At 36.7% G+C, this 19221-nt stretch overlaps 1 long non-coding RNA gene across 2 annotated transcripts in view; it reads right to left on the bottom strand.

Moving 5' to 3' along the window:
* The window catches only part of LOC121337301, a 74067-nt gene extending 55227 nt beyond the window's left edge, over nt 1-18840 (bottom strand). For both annotated transcript variants that reach the window (XR_005952876.1, XR_005952875.1), the window contains exon 1: nt 18678-18840. This is a non-coding gene — a long non-coding RNA (uncharacterized LOC121337301). The remainder of the gene's footprint in view (nt 1-18677) is intronic.
* Nucleotides 18841-19221: the final 381 nt, after the last annotated feature.

Raw genomic sequence — 19221 nt, 5'->3', positions numbered from 1 at the left:
CCTTGCTATAAAGCTATAACCAGCAGCTCCATGACTGAAAAAAGGGGATAAAGCTGACACTCTCTAGAAGGTATAAAGTCAGTTAAATATCAGAACCAGTTTCCTAAATTACTGTGCATACTATTATACTATATTATTACTATACTACTCTAGTGTGCGCTTCTATTGCAAGTTGTCTGCATAGAGTTCTCATTCAGCTCTGAAAATGTAGTTTTCTGATCACTTCTTTTTATTATAGAATAAATGTATTTGTTGTAATCAATTCCAGGAAAGTCCAATTTTTATGGAGAGATAATATACCAACATGTCTCTACAGAAAAATACAAGTCTTCCTTACCTCACAAGCGATTTCTTATTTATTAATTTGAGCTTGTCCTGTACTACCATTTGTATGGTGGTGATATCTCACAATTTTCTGCATCAGTAGAAGGTTCCTTTGGCACCACAATCCACTATTTTCTTTCAGAAGACAAGCAGAAATATGAAGCAATATAATAATATAATTTTTTTTTCAATAAACAGAACATTGGCAATATAACCACACTTCTATAAAGCAACCTGCTGTATAAGCAGAAGTGGCTTCTGTAGATCCCACATAATCTTTTTATATGCCTTATTTACAATAAAATTATAAGCAACAGTATTTCAGCTATGACGGTTTCAGCATGTAAGAGACATGAGGGTTGGGATTCATGCATTTTAACATATAGAATGTAAACATTTAAGTCTTTAGCCAGGTCTCTTCCCAGTTAAAGGTAAAAAAAGGCCTTCAGAAGTAACTCCTGTGACCTACCCTAAAAGGCTCCAAATTCCCCTCTAGTGCTGTTTACTTTTACAAATGCAATTAAGCAGGCTTACGCAGATATGGTAATGTAACTATAAAATTCTTATAAGAAGAGAAAGAATTCTTTAAAAAGGTTAATTGGAAGAAGCCATATATCTCATATCTTCCAATGAAGTTGGAAAAGGCATAACTTACCCAGTAAGTGGACTTTGTGCACTGAAATCTACCTATGCTGTTTTTCACCACTAGACTGAGAAGAGGTCCCCCTTTACGTATGTTGCGCCTTTACAGATCTTGATGTTATCTGACAGGATGTCAGTTTCAGAATGCTTTCAGTTTTCACTGGGTTCCTGGGTCCCTCATTGGGTTGGCCAGGTGACAGGGTTATGGATTTGCAGATATGCAGATTTTGGTTAGTGTCAGAGTTTTCCTATTGAGCTTAAAGCCTACTTTCTTTGCAGAAATTTGCTTCCCTTCAGATACATTGTTTTGCAATTAATAGGATTTTATGATTTTATATATTATATTTGCATGTCGTTCCTAACCAAGGAGATAATTCCAGCACACCTTAGGCATATTTTACTGAAGGATCTAAGAGCATTTATACTGAATCAGTTCAGATTTAATATTCTTCAATAATTTTTCTTTTTCTGACTCAACAGAACCAACAGCTTCATTGTATGTTTATGCGAAATGCAAAGTGGGGGATGGGAGGAGGGAACTGAAAATAATTTTTTAGTCCCTTGGATAGATGTGGTTATTACTGTCCTATGGCAGCCCCTGACAGAAAAGGACATGTGTCAAACCACACTCTGCCTGCCAAACCTAATGCTTCCTCCTAACTTGTTGTGTTCCAGCACAGCCATCAATGACATCCAGGTACACAAAAACCTGGAACCAGTTTTCTTGCCATCTGCAGAGTGGCAACTGCTCACTCTTATCTCAATGAGGCCTGGATGCCAGAAGAATAAATAACATTTATGATCCTTTTCTGACATATTTGTAGCCTCATACAATAAGGAAAATGAAAAATATTAGTGTAAGAGAAGCAAAGTCATACAGTGTTAAGATAAAGCACTTGGAAAAAGTTTTACTTAAAGTATGTGTCCTGACATAGCGTCCAAGGAAAATTTTTCACCAAGTGAAAGCACCCTAAATTATGCTGGTACTGTCTTCTCTTCCATGTAGTTGCTGACAGATGTTTGGAAAAGAAAATCTTCCTTTCTTCTTGACCTTAAAAGCTGTTTATGATATATTTATAATGTAAAACAGTAAAACACTACAATAAAAAGGGGAGTTCTTCTGTGATAGAAACAAGACACTTTTGCTTTGTTACTTAAATTGCATAGAAAAATATTAAAACTGTTTTTCCTAATAATATTCATAGCAATAACAACAACAAAAATTAAAATAATGAAAATTAATAATAGTAATAATAATATCTATCACTTGCAAAGAATAACTAGACTGAAAAAACTCCATTGATTGCAATGTGTTTTGTCATACATCTGCAATGGAAAGAGAATTCTGCAGGCAGATTGTGGTAAAAATATCCATTTTCTTTTATTTATCACATTCTTCCCAAATAGCTCTGTAAAATGCATACATTTCTAATAGGGGTAATATTCTCTCAGGGTTAGGCTGAGTGACAAACAGCAGTGATAATTTACAAGAAAGTGATTCATGTATTGGGGAAAGCTGGAGGAGGTGGATGTGGGGAAGAAAAGGGATAGAACAATGGAAGGTATGAAATATAGTGCAAGAAACAAACTGATTTTTTTAAGATTGGAATGACTGGTAATTTTTGCATTAGGGTAACTGTCTTAAACAGGAAGAGTGATTAAGTTTTAAACAGTGACTGACAAAAAATAGAAGCAGCCTTAAAAGGAAGAGTAGCACTCTGCAATGAAAGACAAGTACCTCTGGGTTAAGGCCACGGGGAGTTTCATGTCTTGGAGTTGCTGGAGAAGCAAACAGTATTTTTCTGTAGTTTATGGAAAACTGGACTTTTCTACATTTTAGGAGAAAATCAGAGAGATTGGACTTTTTTTCACATTTCTCTTAATACATATTACACACGCAACACAAGCTTGGATGACAACTACACTGAGTAACACAAACATAAATAACCAGTAGTGAGCTCAGAAAAAGTAGGACTATAGGGTCTGTGGAGTTTTTCAAAACACAAATAATTTCCACTGAAAAATATTTTCTTTTTGATTATTTTTATAATCAAAATTTCAAGGAAAAAAATGGCTTCATTATTTTGCCAATATTCACACCTTTATTAGGAGGGAATAATTTCTTGTATTTAAGCAGGCTGGAAAGTAATTTTTTCTGAAAGATCCTTAAATAATCTAATCGTATTACAACAAAACAGGGTAAAATAATTGCATCAAAGTATTTTTCCTACTGGTTTTGTAGCAAATATTTGATATGGAGGTTAGTAAGTATTACACTGAGAAGTTATACTGTGAGCAAGTAGTGTGCTCCTGATGCAAGTACTGACTAGTAAATTTTGGGAAATTTTGCCCTAGATACTAAGCAAGAAATGAGAGGAAGAAACATCAATGGAGGAGGAATGAGAGAACAAAGATATCTGAAGCTGGGCACAGAGTTTTTAAACATGACAGGTTTAATTATATCTAATGAAATTTTATGGCATAAAATGCTACAGTTACTGAAAAATTTTCTTTTGTTATGTTTTCAAAGTCCAAATTTCAGTAAGAAATTAAAATTTGTATTTTTTCCTTCCTCCTAACAGCAATATTCAAAGACTAGAATGGTTAACTAGCCTACATAAACAAAATCTGTCATCTTTAAAAATTACCTTGGGTGTTTGATGTATATCTGTCATTTTAATTAAAGAAATTGGAATTTGTTCTGATACTTTGAATATAAACCAAAATACTAGGATAAAAATATAATATGCTCAAAAATATAATGGGAACTTAGCACTGAAAATTATCATCTGGGTGAAACAGGGAACTTTGCTCCATGCAACCCTGATTTTAAAAAAGTGGTTTACAAATGAGACAGTGTAAGACCTCCCTCCCTGTTCCTGCTCTCCTGCTGCCAGCAGCTTACCACACTGCTACCCAAGAAATATCACTGCCACAGAGCAGTGCTGGAAAAGTCACTAATGTATTACCTTGGCCAGCCAGAGCAGCTCTCTAGAATTTTCAGTTAATGAATTAGCAACACTTTGAAATGTTTATGTCTTCCAAAAAAAAAAAATAAAAAAAATAAAAAAAAGAAAGAAAAATAAATTTAAAAAAAAAGTTTTTATTATACCAAATAATAAAATTGTAATCTTTGACAACATTCTTCTTGACAACCGTTATAAAAGCTATGTCTTAGAAAAAAACATTTTAAATTTCATAAATCATAAGGTCTGCCTGCAATGCAGAGCACTGCAAGCACTGTAGCTGACTTAGTTGTTGGCCTAGAAACTCTGATGTTAGGAGAGTTAAACAGGTCCACAGTTTAAGTTCCCCAGTAAATTGTGCACAGAAGGAACAGACACAGCATCTCACATGGAATTTTCTCCTGTTAAATCCTGGACTGTGATGCAGCATTGAGACACTCCAACACTATGCACTGTTGTTGGGCAAGAGTATATGTAGTGATACACTGCTTTCCATAGTCTTGTTCACTCCAGGCAGCTAAAAGTGACTGTGCTTTATCCGGCGATAAAGACAAAAAGGAATAAACTGGACTAGGAGCAAAACTTCGGCCATGACAATGAAGGGGGTCCAAGCCACCACCCTGTTATGGGCTTTCTTTTGTTACAGCATAAATTACTCAAAATGCTATCTAAATCAGCCTTATGTGGTCCTTATCACTTAGATCTCTGCAAATGCTCTGGGTGCTCTTCCTTAACATCAGATCCAACTCTCCAAATACACCACGCTGTCTGCTGAGTTTCCGAAATACTAAAACACAAGGTAATTACTGGAGACATTGTGACGGCAAAGTGCACTTTAACTGAAGATGAAGGAAACACTACTTCTCTGTTTTTCCCACGATGTTAAAGGTCAGTAGGCAATAACTGGAATATAATTAACACAGTTACGCATTCTCTTTTCATGAGGGCCCAGCTAGATGAGTGTCAGTTAGCAGCCTCGAACAAAAGGATGCTAAATCAACTGTAGTGTGATATAGAGTGTTTTGATTTATAGTTCTTAACAAACTGCCTTCTCCCTCTACTCTGAGTTACAGTGCCTCATGTTGAAGTACAGTGTGATTAAAAATTGGCTGAGGCTGTGGCCTTTTGTGAACGATGGAGGCAAATATGTCACTCAAAGATGTTTGGTTTACATCGTCTCAGCGGCTCTCTTGGAGCTTAGTTTTCTAATATCTAACTAGGATTTTTTTTCTCCATAATAGCTGATATGAGCTCAAGATATTTACATTCAGCGTTGAGCAGGCTGTCCTTTCATATTTAGGTTAATAACTGAAATATTAATCTTCAATATTTTGAGAAAATAAATTAAAATCTGGGTAAATGCTGAGAAATGTAAATCACTGTATACCAGCTGTCACCAGGGGGAACTATTAATTCATGCAGCAACTTTCAAGGCTGAACTATTATGGACTGGCACACCATAGAAAAACACAAATGTTTAGAAGACAGAGAACTGGCAGCTGTGTAATGACTAACCACAGGTTAAAAGACAGACATATGACACAAATTAAGCTACCATAGTAATTAAAACTGGACAAAGATTATATAACTATTATATATATGTAAAATAGACATGGAATGGCATATTTACCATATATGACCCTGATGTGTTTAAGAGATTACCTTCGTTGAAAATACATGAAATGTGATTCAATAAAGACAAGTCCACTGTAGGATGGTATCAGTGACCCTTGAGAGATTCACACCAAAAATCCCCAATCTAAAACAGCATTGTTTTGATGTTTCTTTCTTATCCCTACATTTTTTGGCAGAGAGGCTGCTACTGGTCAAGAAGAAAAAAAAGACAAAGACATTTTTGTCTAAGCTTCTTACAGTCATGGGTCTTGTTTAGAAAAATCAAGGAATTGTTAGCTCTTTAGCAGGGACATTTGAAAAAAGAACATTATAATGGATTTAAAAGCAGAGGCCACAGCTCAGTAATATGCTAGTGAAACAGCAGTAATTCAACAAATTCCATGAACTTCTCTTTTCCATCCACTCTCAGGTGCTTTGTAGTCCACTCAAATCTGAATGGACCCTATCCACCTTAATTTACAAGACTTACTCCAATTCAGATTAGTCAGAGACAGCAAGTAGTAACAGTAATAAGGATAAGTGAAGTATATTTACCAAGTCAGTGGGTATGGAAAATAATAGCATGTTAGCAAGAATAATGCTACATGAAAAGTATTGGCTTTGTTGTAAAGTAAAGACTAAATACAATCACAATAGCACACTTAAACAAAGACAAGTTTTATATTGAATTGTGATAATAGACACATCACATGTAAAACAAGCAAGGTAATTATTTTGGGTTTTTATGTAGTTATAAAAAGATAGAATAGCTTTGGTTGGAAAGAACCTCAAAGATCATCTAGTTCCAATCCCCTCTGTCATGGGCAGGTGAAACAACAGGCAGGGACACTTTTCACTAGACCAAGTTGCTCATTGCACCATCCAGCCTGGCCTTGGACACTGCTAGACATGGTGCATCCACAGCTTCTCTGGGCAACCTGTTCCAGTGCCTCACCACCATCATAATAAAACATTTCTTATTAGTATCTGATCAAAACTGCTCTCTTTCTTAGTAAAAACTTTTCCCCCTTGTCCTGCCACTACATACCATTGTAAATATTCTCTCTCCATCTTTCTTGTAGGCTCCCTTCAGGTACTGGAAGGCCACAAACAGATCACATGGAAGTCTTCTCTTTTCCAGTCTGAGCAAACAAAATTCTCCCAGCCTTTCCTCATAGGAGATGTGCTCCAGACTGCAAATCAACTTGGTGGCCCTCTATTGGACTCACTCTAGCAGGTCCTGTGCTGAGGACCCCAGAGCTGAATGCAGTGTTCCAGGTGGGGTCTCACCAGAGCAGAGCAGAGCAGAGCAGAGGGTCACGATTCCCTCCCTCACCCTGCTGCCCACACTGCTTTGGATGCAGCCCAGGACACATTTGGCTTCTGTTCTGGGCTGTGAGTGCACATGGCTGGGTCATGTCCAGCCTCTCACCCAGAAGCTCCCCCAAGTCCTTCTAAGTGGGGCTGATCTCCACCTGTGCATCCCCCAGCCTGTGCTGACACTGGAGGTTAAACCTCATGAGATTCCTTTTGGCACTGTTCTTGAGCTTGTCCAGGCCCCTCTGGATGGAATCCTGTCCTTCAGGTGTGCCAACTTCACTGCTCAGCTTGGTGTCATCTGCAAATTTGCTGAGGGTGTACTTGGTCCCTTCATCTATGTCATTATTGAAGTTATTTAATAACACTGGTCCCTGAGAGACACCACTTGTCACTGGTGTCATTGGGACTCTGGGTTGTTGGCTGCTATCCCGTGTATGTAACCATAGTAGATGATGTGGCTCTGGTTAACCACTCTGGGTAGCAACTTTCCATCTAACAGCCCACCCATTGAACCAATCTCTCTCCAATTTAGAGAGAAGGATATTGTCAGGGATTCTGTCAAAGGCTTACAGAAGACCAGATAAATTACACCTGTAGCCACCTTCCTTTGTCCACTGATGCAGTCACCCCATCTCAGAAGGTCAATGAATTGGTCAGGCAGGACTTGACCTGCTGGCTGGCTGTCCTGAATCACCTCCCTGTCTTCCATGTGCCTCAGCAAAGCTTCTAGGAGGATCTGTCCCATGGTCTTCCCAGGGACAGCTTGGAAGCTGACAGGTCAGTAGTTCCTAGAGTCTTCATTTCAATCCTTTTTAAAGATAGGTACGTTTCCATTTTTCCAGTCACCTGGGGCTTTTCCTTGACTACCATGGGTTTTTAAATATCATAGGATGCAGGCTGGCAACTACATCAGCCATTTCCCTCAGAACTCTGGAATGCATTTCATTGGGTTCCATAAACTTATTCAGGTTCTCTAGGTGGCCATGAACATGATCTTTACTTACAGTGGGAGGGTCTGTGCTCCCCCAGTTGAGTTCTTCAGCCTTCTCCTCATCTGTTATTACCTGTTCACCAGCACTGTTTATTGGGGGCAGTAGACCTTCTTTGGCCTTCCCTTTTGGGCTCACATACTGTTGGAAGCCCTTCTAGTTTTTCTTTTGTCCCTTGCCAGATTCGGTTCCAGCTTCACCTTGGGCTTCCTCACCCCACCCCTACCCAACCAAATTTCATCTCTATGCCCTTCCTTCTTTCCAGGTTACCTGTCCTTGTTTCCCCTGCCTGTGCATTTGTTCTTTTCCTTTAGTTTGACCTGCAGTTCCCTAACCAGCCATGCCAGTCTCTTGCCTTCCTTACCTGATTTATTGTTCCTGGGGATTGCAGTTTTTTTGACACTGATTAAGCCACTGTTGGGTTACTGCATTTAGTTTTGGGCACAACATTTTCAAAAAGACAGACAAATTGGAAAGAGTTCAGAGGAGAGCAACAAAAAAGATAAAATAAGATCAGTGGGAAAAGGTTAAGTGAACTGGGCATGTTCAGACTACACAAAAGAACACTGAAGGGAGGCATGACAATTCTACAAATACATTGAGTTACTATGAAGAGGATAGGGACAAATAATTCTCCTTAGTCAATGAGGACAGATCTAACGACTTTGCTGCAGCAGAGAACATCTAGGTTAAGTGTAAAGGAAAAACTTTAACTAATAGAAACAGTTAGAAATACAACATGCTGCCAAACATCCTGAAAAACTCCCTCTGAGGCTTAGGTTTTAGTTTGTTCTTGCTTTGTATCTGGTAGAGGGAGGATCACACTGGTAGAGGTTAGGGCTCTAGCCAGCTTCCTTCTGCACTGCAGATTTCTGATGTGACCTTGGGAAAGTTGGTTAGCAGCACATTTCGGCTCTCTAGCTGTAAAACAGTGAGAAAAGCAATTCCCTAACTCTCAGAGATGCTGTAAGGATAAATAGTTAAGGATTCTCAGACTCACTATGAGCCAACTAAGCAACGATACAAATTAAACATTGAAACCTTCCTCAGTGCAAAGGCACCAACCCCCTGATATACCTGTAAGTGCTTTCCCATCCAGAGGACTTCTGTGAGTGCTGCAATGGGCTTTAGCCAACACATCCAGTCTAGGATGCTTTTGGATAATCCAATTTAAGCTGCATCTGAGAAAAGTGCAGAGCAACAATAAATCAGTGGCTGATATGACTGGCCACTAGCAGCTCAGCCTAACTGAGCTGAGCTGAAGTCAACGGACTCTACTGTCTTAGTAGAAGATGCACCAGGAATCAGTACCAGTCATCAAGCATGAAAAGAGACCAGTTATCAGGGTTCTGTCATAGCTGTCTGCACAAATTCTAACACAGTGATGTTGCTGAGATCAACCCTGAAAAGCAGATTAAAACCAAGTTAGAAAGCCAGACAACATTAAAAGTAAAAATATAAGATGTGAATATAAGAGGAAAAGACTTTTTTATTATATATTTAGTTCAAAGTTTTTTCTTATTTGTTGCTTAATTTCATAAAGGTAGTTTTGATGGCTAGAAAGGAGCTGCATTTCCTATCTAAAATTAATTTTCAATAATAAATACTTTGAAAAGCTCAAAATAAAGCAGAAGTAGCAACATCCCACTAAAAGAATTGAGGTTTTGTGATATTAAAAGTAGAGGAGACTGTGAAAGAAAATATTGTAAATAAATGAAGTCAGTTTAAATCTGTGATTTTTTTACCCAGCATAAGCTTCACAAAGAATTTAATTACATCCTTCATTATTATTATTATTATTATTATTATTATTATTATTATTATTATTATTATTGCTGCTGCTGTTCTTGCTGTTGATGCTATTGTAATTATAATATTCCTGTGTAAAACTAATGTCATTTCATCTTACTTGATTAGCTTTACAGGTGGACAGAACACACATTTCCTTGGCTCTCAGTACAGTCAGACTCAAAATAACAAAATGCTGCATTTTCTAATCTATTTTGTCCCATACCTTCTTCAGCCCATTTTTCATTCCCCAGCATGCTCCCCATCAGCTCAGCTGATACATCAGGCTGGGGTTACCTATAGCAAATGCAGGTGCAAGAATTGCTTTTCCAAGCACATCTCACAATCCAGTCTTTACTACTGTAGTAGAAACATTCACTTTGAAGAATTTGTACTTAAACTACGCAGTGTAAAAAAAAATTAAGCATCCTCTAACTCTTCCATTGCAATAGAAACCCTGAACAAACATCTGAATAAAAGAAAGCTAGGAGAAAGAACTGATTTGCTATTAGCATGTAGAGCTCAAGAGGCAGCAAAATAAATAACAAAACACTTGCACCTAAAACATTTACATAAAAATAAACAGAAATCATGTCATATTTCTAGTGCTAAAACATAAAACAGGACTCATTTCAATAAAAGAATAAATGTGTCTCCTCATGGCCATAAGTGGTTTTGCTTACTTGCAGCTATGCAGAAAAAAAAAAGTGATGCAAATGACAGAACAACTGGAAAGTAAGTCATGAGCCCAGGTGGAGCAAATCAAAAGCATGACACAAGATCTCAGAAGGCCTTGACAGCACGCAGGCACAACGAGCTGCATTAACCCAAATGTTATTGGCATTTCATCTGGCATGAGTTTACTGCATGAGTTGTATACTATATGCTTATTCATATGCATCTCTACAATCACTAAAAAAGCCTTTCAAGTAGAATTGTGTGAACCCTGGATGGTTTTTTTTTTTGTTTTTAATTCAGTTGAGAAACCAACAACAAAAATTCAGCCTAATATTTGGCTTTATTTTCAAGTTATTTCAACCATCTTCTAATCCTCTGGGGGGAAAATGTGAAGCAAAATGTGAAATGAAAAAGTTTGTTTGAAATAAAGAGCTATAACGTTTCATTTCAAAAAATAAAAAGTAGAAACAAGAAAAAGACTGGTAAGGAAGAAAAAAATCTCCAAAGGGAAAATAGAGATGCAATACTACCTTTGAACTTAGACACTTTCGACATTGCAATCAAGTGACTTGCCAGCCAACCACACATGTATTCCAGAGAAACAAGTGAGAATGAGACTGTGGGGAGTGTGGTAGCAGTTCTGCACTCACAGTAGTTTCTTTCATCTCATAGTACAGATATCTGTGCAGTTGTATTTATTGTTTACCAGTTGTATTTTTCATATGTTGCAGACAACTGTTTATCCAATAGCTTGTAGGTAGTGCTTTGCTGAAAAAAAAAAAAAAAAAAAAAAAAAAAAAAAAAAAAAAAAAAAAAAAACCAAAAAACACGACCACAGTAATTAGAGGTTTTAATAACCTAGAAGTAGTTTTTGCACATGCACTACACATAAGATGATCTGTGAGGGTTTCATATGTGTACTCCTCAGTTTTAGACAAATTATTTTCTGGTTTTAGATCAAAAAGGAGTAATTAAATCTTTCTTCTCCTTTTGAAATGCTCTTGAAAGGTTATTTATCTTAGCTCATATGGAAATAATACAGATATTTTACTTCAGATTTCAAGGAGCACTAGAAGTCATTGAAAAAAATAGGGTGTTGCCAAGTATTTCCTGGCATTACTTAGTACTGAATAATGTTGCAAGACATAGAATCACAGAATCATAGAAACTTTTTACCTTTAAGATCCTCAGTTTCAACCATAAACCTAATATTGCCAAGTCCACCACTAAATCATGTCCCTAAGTGACACATCTACATATCTTTTAAACATCTTCAGGGATTCTTGATGTAACCAGCTTCCTGGGAAGTCTGTTCCAGTGTTTGACATACCTTTCATTGAAAAAATGTTTTTCTTAATATCCAATCTAAACCTCCTCTGGAGCAACTTGAGTCCATTTCCTCTGGTCCTCTCACTTTTTACCTGGGAGAAGAGACCTACTCCCGCCTAGCTACAACCTCTTTTGGATATTTGTAGAGAGCAAAAAGGCCTCCCCTTTTCTCCAGGCTAAACACCCTCAGCTCCCTCAGCTGCTCCTTATAGGGCTTGTGTTCCAGACCCTTTCCCAGCTGAATTGTCCTTCTCTGGACTCATTCCAGCTCCTGGATGTCTTTTTTGCAGTGAGGAGCCAAAAACTGAACATGAGACTCGAGGTGTGGACTCGCCACTGCCAAGTACAGGGGGACAATCACTGCCCTGGTCCTGCTGGCCACACTATTTCTGATACCATCTAGGATGCCACTGGCATTCTTGGCCTCCAGGGCACGCTGCTGGGTCAAATTCAGCTGGCATGTTAGGCTAAAGCCATAATTAAATATTTCAGTAGGTTTCATGTATTTATTTGCATTTGTTTTCCTTCAAGCTTTATGATTTGAATGATGCCAGTAAGAGAGGGGAAACATGTTTGTCTTTCTGAACTGTCACTGATGACACGGATAAGTAAAACGGATGTAGGTGTTTCTGTTTTGTTTCTTACTAATGAGGCTTTTCAAGTGTTTCAATAATGAAGAATTGGACATTCGAAATCTTTGCATCTATTGCCCTCATCAGGGTATACCATGAGGAACAATGCCCAAGTTTTTTGCTGATAAGAAGCACAGGGATAATCTAAGAAAGATAATAGCAGCTAGGAAAAAAAAAAAAAAAAAAAAAAAAAAAAAAAAAAAAAAAAAAAAAAAAAAAAAAAAATAAACCCCCCGGTTTTTGGCAGAAAAAAAAAAAAAAAGAAAAAAAAAAAAAAAAAAAAAAAAAAAAAAAAAAAAAAAAAAAAAAAAAAAAAAGAAAGATCAAATGTAATCCCTCAGGTTTAGTGCAGTAAAACACATGTGGAGGATCACTTTGACCTACAAAATATTTTGCCACCAGTGCAACTAGTGAGTGGTTAGACAGTGGAATGACAATAGAGCCCACAGGCCTCTCAAGTGCAAAAGTGACCGAAGAAAGAGGCAAAAAATCAGTATTTGCTGGAATCTACTGTTTTCATCTGTGCTTTTAGACCAAGGCCAACTGTTCTACTCCCCTGCATACCATTAGATTACTTGACTTGATCAATTAATCTAATTTTACACTGCTTTGGGGAAGAGAAAATCAACTAGAGGAACATATCGATGTTTCAGATATATTTGATTCAACCTTCTTTTTCTACAACAAATTTGGCATACTGGTTTTCTTGAGCTCAACTGGAATCAGACAAGGCATATCCCTTGCTAAGAGCCTCCAGCTCTCGGAAGGTGTGTATATCAACAAACATAGGTAACCAAAGGCAACCATCAAACCCCAGCAGAAACACAAAGAGCAGATTTATTTCATTACCTCTCTGACAACTCCAGGAAGCAGAGACACACAGGGACACACTGGCTTGGCTAGGCTCAGCTTGTCCTGGAGGGCAGCAGAGGTGGATGAGGGGCACTCTGCACCTCACTATAACAAAAGCTTCAGTCATAGCTGTGAGAGTATGTTCTCTTTCTGCAGGAATTCTACTTTCTACTTCTCAAAACAGGGAGAGTTTGGACAACATTAGGCATAAAAAACAGGTTTTCCCACAGTGACATTTTTAGCATTCACAGCTGCAAGGTCACTTTGAGTAAAACTATTCCCTCCTCTCTTCCCAACACTAGGTAACATTCAGCTTCAAAAATAACCCATTCAGAGTTTACTCTAGTTTTTTATCCAGCTACTGAAAACATGTCCCTTTCCTTCCTTACTAGACTGTTTCTTTCCTCCTTTCTCTCAGCTTTTGCTTCTGTGTCACAAGGTCCCATACCCTTAGAAACACAAAACCTGAGAAAATATCTCCACACTGGTATGTATTTCAAATGTCCTGCTGGTGACTGCTATTGTTTTGATTATCTGGTTCCACTGGGGTATTTGCACAGGGCCCCGCCTTTATCCCAAATAAAACAGGGCTGTTTGCATTCCCAAATGAAAACAGAAGTCATAACCAACTTTGATCATTTCGTGAACAAGGGTTGTGCGCTGGGAATCCCGATCGAAAAAAATACAGCCATAAGCTAAGCTCCAAGAAGAGGACTGGTTAGAAATAGAGTTTTAAATAATAAATCAGAAGATCACTTTTGCTAGGATGGAAAAGAAATCTGGCATATGAAGACATGGAAAGGTACTGTCAGGAATAACCTTGATTAGACCTCCAACCTAAACATAATATTGTCTTAAAAAGGTAGGAAAAATTTTTTTAAGTGCTGGCTTGTAACCATTTTTATAAGAAAAATATAAAAGTAGTGCAAAGAGAATTGATTTAAAAATTAAAAGAAATCCTAGCTCAGTTTTACTCTCCCTTATTGCTCCAAACTGACTTGAGTTTTAGTACAAAAGTGGTTAGAATGTAAAAATTATTTCTTTCTAAGTGGAGAGCCAAAGCCAAAACAGAAACAATTCTCATCAAAATTTGTTTAGTTGAAATGCATTTGTTCTATCATAAACTGGGTGAAAAATGTGTAATCAGCTGTATTTGCTCTCTTCCTTCATCACTGGGCAATACTGATATTCCTTTCTGCATCCCAATAAAAGGAAGATGCAGCAGCTCCTCTAAAAAATCCAGCCACTGGAAAACAGAGTGAGACTTGCAAGGAGCAGCCTTCCCTATCACAGAGATTGAGCTTGCATCAGCAGCACTCATGACAATTAATATTATATAAGAGAGTAGATAACAAAATGTGTTTCATAGCTCTTCCTTTTAGATGTCAATATTACTTTTAGACTCCTGCTATTACACACAACCCTTTCTGTTGTTCCCCTTGCCACCTTTTGCAGTCAGTAGGGAGGAGCAACCATTTTTAAGGTGTTTCTTCTGACCCATTTTAAATGTTTGCATTAAGATGAGATAAGCTTTACTTCAGTACAGTCTTTCTTTAGCGTGAGCCATAGGAGTTCAAACACAAACAACTACATTGCACATCCTCACTGTAGATATCTGCAATTTGTCACATAAATCCCAGACAAAAAAAAATAAAACAAGACCAAGAAAGAAAAAGAGGAAAAAGGACTAAGAGAATAAACAATGCCGGAGTTCCTAGTATGTGATGTAAGCTAAAATTCAAAAGCTAAGTAAAAAAAATAAAGTAAAAAAATTGAAAATAAAAATATAAAAACTCAAACAGCATCTCAAAAAGATCTCAAATGTCTTGATTCATCTGCACAAAGTGGGTCAGAAGAAGCATGTTATCTTTTTCCCTTAATTCTAGACTGAACGGTCACCTAACTCACCAGCACTACAAGCTTGTTCTGTGTGACTGCTGTGACATCTGTTAGTGTCCTCATAAAAAATAAATTTCAAAATATATTAACTTGAGGAATGTTGCTTTAAGCTAAAGGAAAAACTGAAACCATTTTTAAATGTGTCTTCAGAGGTTTCTTTCTTTTTGAAATTACTTTGAACATTCTTTTTCCTAGTTTGGCTCAATTTCCTTCTGACTCCTTCAAAACAATTCTAAACAATTCTATTTCTTTTCATGCATGTTAAGGTACTCACAAGCACTAATTCTGGATAAAAGAAAAGGGCTTAAAATTTTAGGCACTACTGGTATAGCTGGACTCAAAGCCATCAACTCAGCAAGGGTTAAAGTGCAATTAACAGATTTATAGATGAATTACAATTACTTTAGAGTTTTTTTTATTTTCAAATTATCATGTCATACAAACTCAACAATTTGAAAAAAATTATTTTTCTTTCTTTTTTTTTTCCAGAATAGGAAGGAATTCAAACAACAGAGAGTGGAAAAGAATATTAAGAAAATAAACAATGCAGAAATCTTTCACTATGTAAGTGAGACTACTTTTTTTTCTTTGCAGTCTTTTGTCACTTTTAGACTTGATATGTTTCAGTACTTCAACTGTTGGTAAATTCTTTCTCTAAGAGTTTTAGTATTCAGTTATGCAATACTGCACTTCAGGTAATCTTATTTGTAAATGAATCTGTAGGATTGATGTTAATATGTAGTTTAATTTGTAAGGCACAATCTTGAAAAGTCATAAACTCACTTTGCATCCTTACATACTCATATATTAAAGAGGTATAGTTTATAATAAACATCTGCTTTATAATAGTGATGTGACAGAAGGCATTAGACAAGGAAAAAGGGCTTTAGGTGTGATACACCAAGCACAAATATGCACATGTATAAGCAAACTTTCAAATTATAGCTGAGTGATTTTCTTATGGCAGTCCAAGGATTATTAATACACACGTCAATGTCAAATTTAATAAAGCTGTTGCATTAATTGTAACTATAGTGTCTTGTACTAACACCTGTCAAGGTGTTTCTGGTGCAGAAAATCTTTGTCATGAATGAGCTAGATAACACAAATTATAAGTGAACTAGCCTTTTACCTCAGGAGATCCAAATTCAAAAACTGTTTTTAGTCTCAAATGAGTTGTTTATCACACCCCACTGAACCTCCAAATATGGCACAGTTCTGCATGGGTGGAAATCTGGACTCAGGAGATGTGAAGGATTGGAATATTAGGCTGTATCACTAATCAAGATTGTGGTGTATTGGCAGAGACAAGTGGGGAAGTGTATACGTGTGTACAGCAAAACCCAGCTCCTTCCCTCACAAGCCAGCACTACTCGTATCTTAAATTCCACAAGCAGGATGTTTGTTAGCAGATTTTGAACAGAAAAATAAGATGCTGCTACTAATGACAGCTTTTGCAAATCAACCACATACAACTGTCAATGATATTCTCCCATCAGAAGCAATGGTATGCATGTGAACACCAGTCAGTGCTACTTATCTCTGAAAATACTGAATATCATTGTTGAAGCCTAAATGGAAAGATCTATGGAGACTGCAATCCTATAAGTTTCAGTGTTCTACAGAACTGCTCTCATGTAAAATAAAATTATAGACAAGTATCTCATTCATGAAAAAAAAAGGAAAAATTCCCCGTGGAAAGTCAATAAAAAGTATTTTTATGCCAACAATATCATATATTAATATCTCTTTGCAGAAATTTAAATTTCATTCATCCAATTTCCACTGGAGGTAAGACACCACAGTGCTAGATCTGTGCAAAATCACGATGCACATTCATTTTTACAAAAATGCAAAGCCAGCTAAAGGAAGCTCCTGCCACATTCTTGCATACCACATACAGCACCCATGGGAGGATGGCACTATCTTTCATCAGTGAGAAGAGTGAAGAGAAGGGGCTGGCAGCATCCACACAAACTTTAGTGACTGTGCTGAAGCCACATTCCAACTTGAAGGTCTCATTGTATGTTCTTCTTTTATACACTGGGCTTCACTTTTCTGACTGGGCTTCAGCAACACATCTTTAAGAATCTGTAGGCTGAAAGTGGAGGTGCAAACCTTCAACTTCATAGCAAAATGTTTATATTTTTAGAGAAAAACAAGGAAAACCCTTATTTGCCCAGGGCCAAGTTGTCACTTTTCAGAGCCCTAGGTTAACTTTCAGCATCCCAAACAAAGATCTGCAAGGAAGGCAAGAAGGAAAGAACACACCTTCAGCAAACAAAAGGCAAGATGGCTATAAGTCAGAGAGTAACTGTTAAAGCATGCCACAATAAATCTCAAGCTCTCTATTAGTAAACATTAAATATATATCTCTGCAACTTTACTAGAACTGTCTGCTGGAAGATGACAAACAGGAGGGGAGAACAATTTTACTGTTCTTGTCCTCCTAAGGGAAACATCCCAGCTGAACAGACTGAGGTCTCCAGAATTAAGAAAGATGAAAAGAGCCTACTCAGCAGGTGGATTTTTACTATGAGGTTTTAATGCAGTAAAGCAACCCCATGGGAAAAAAAGGAAGGATATAAATCTGAGTTTTGCAATATTCAGATACCAACAGAGAAACCTAGATGGCAAACTTTTTTCTTTGTTCATCAATAAAAAACTGCCTCATTTTGCTATTAATAGGTATTTCATTATATTAATGTATACTGGACTTTGTTTAGTAGAGAAATTTCCAAATAGCAGTGTTAAATGAAAAAGACTACTGATATTACAAAAACTTTTTAGAATTGCATGTTATTCAAGAGCTATGTTATGAACTAGCAGTCCAGTAAGTAATATATATTTCATAAAAGGCCTAATACATATTTAAACAAATAGACAATTAATGCTGCAGAAGGTAAATGTGTATTCAGCTATTTATTGAAAGAGCAATCCAATTTCCATCTCCTTTAAAACAATAAAAATAATATCTGCACAAACTTATACAGAAATGAATATTAAAACCAACTCAAAGGCCACAACTCCTTAATAATAAGCAATAAATAAAATTCCAAATGAAGACCAAATGCTGTGCTTACTTATGTTTATTATGGAAAAAGACTGTATAAGAAAATAAGCTGTCGTAATTCATATGCAGTGTTTTGTAGCTAGCATATTCTTCTGCAACAGCACAAACCAATAACCAATGTTTTGACACACTGATTTTGTAATGGAGTAAGAAACAGAGAGTGAATAAGTAATGTGTAATCGGTAAATAAAAAGCACAGAGACTTAGGGAATACAGATCACGCCATTCAGACTAAGTTTTCTGATGTTTATTTATGTTTATATTTACATTGTAAAAATCAGCATTAGAAGGCTAGAGATACACACATATGTACACATAAATTTGTGTCTGCCTTCTACCTAAACAAGGAGACGTAACTATGATTTCTATCTCAAAGAGAAACTGGTAATAGAGTCAGGTTTTTCTTTGATAATCATTTTTTTTTGTGAAAATGTTCAGAATCCTACTTTTCATAACAAAGCAGGAAATTAGCAAGAAATAATGAAATTTTAAATGTATTAAACATTGCTTTTGGACACAGTTGTTTGTGCTACTTTCAATCAGAATTTTTCTCAAAAGCTTTTAATCTTACCTTTTCTTCAAGCTGCACTCTCAGGATTTGTTCAAAATACATCTGATCCTTGCTTACAGCCTTGTCTATCTGCTTCTCTGAAGTTGCATCTCTCACAGATATACACATCTTTAAAAACAGTAACTAGCAAAGCTTCTTTATCCATATGGGCACATGTACGTGCTCTCAGTGCTTTGGATAGTGACAGGTGGCTGAATTTGGGGTGGGGAGAAGCTACTGTTTCTACTATCTGGTTCCATAAAAGGTCATAGCTATTGATTACAATTATCTTAAATGAACTGAAAGTGGATTTTGGCTAATGAATAAAAGACACAGATGTAAAAGTATACTTTAAAACAATTCATGCAGAACTAACATTATGGAAATACTGCAGTTATTAGAGGTAAGAGAGACCAAAAAAAACTCTAGAAGTTTGACATTCTCTTTCAAGGAACAAAGAAAAGTTCAAATTTAATAAAGGTCAATCAAGAATGAATCCCAGACATTGTTCTAAGATCATACAGTCACTAGAATGGCCACTAAGTGAGTACACTCAGTGGTCATT

This window comes from Onychostruthus taczanowskii, unplaced genomic scaffold, assembly GCF_017590055.1.
Source record: "Onychostruthus taczanowskii isolate IOZ18803 unplaced genomic scaffold, ASM1759005v1 scaffold26, whole genome shotgun sequence".
Classification (NCBI taxonomy): Eukaryota; Metazoa; Chordata; class Aves; order Passeriformes; family Passeridae; genus Onychostruthus; species Onychostruthus taczanowskii.
Note: the sequence above shows the minus strand (reverse complement) of the source record. Positions and strands in the feature narration are given on the sequence as shown.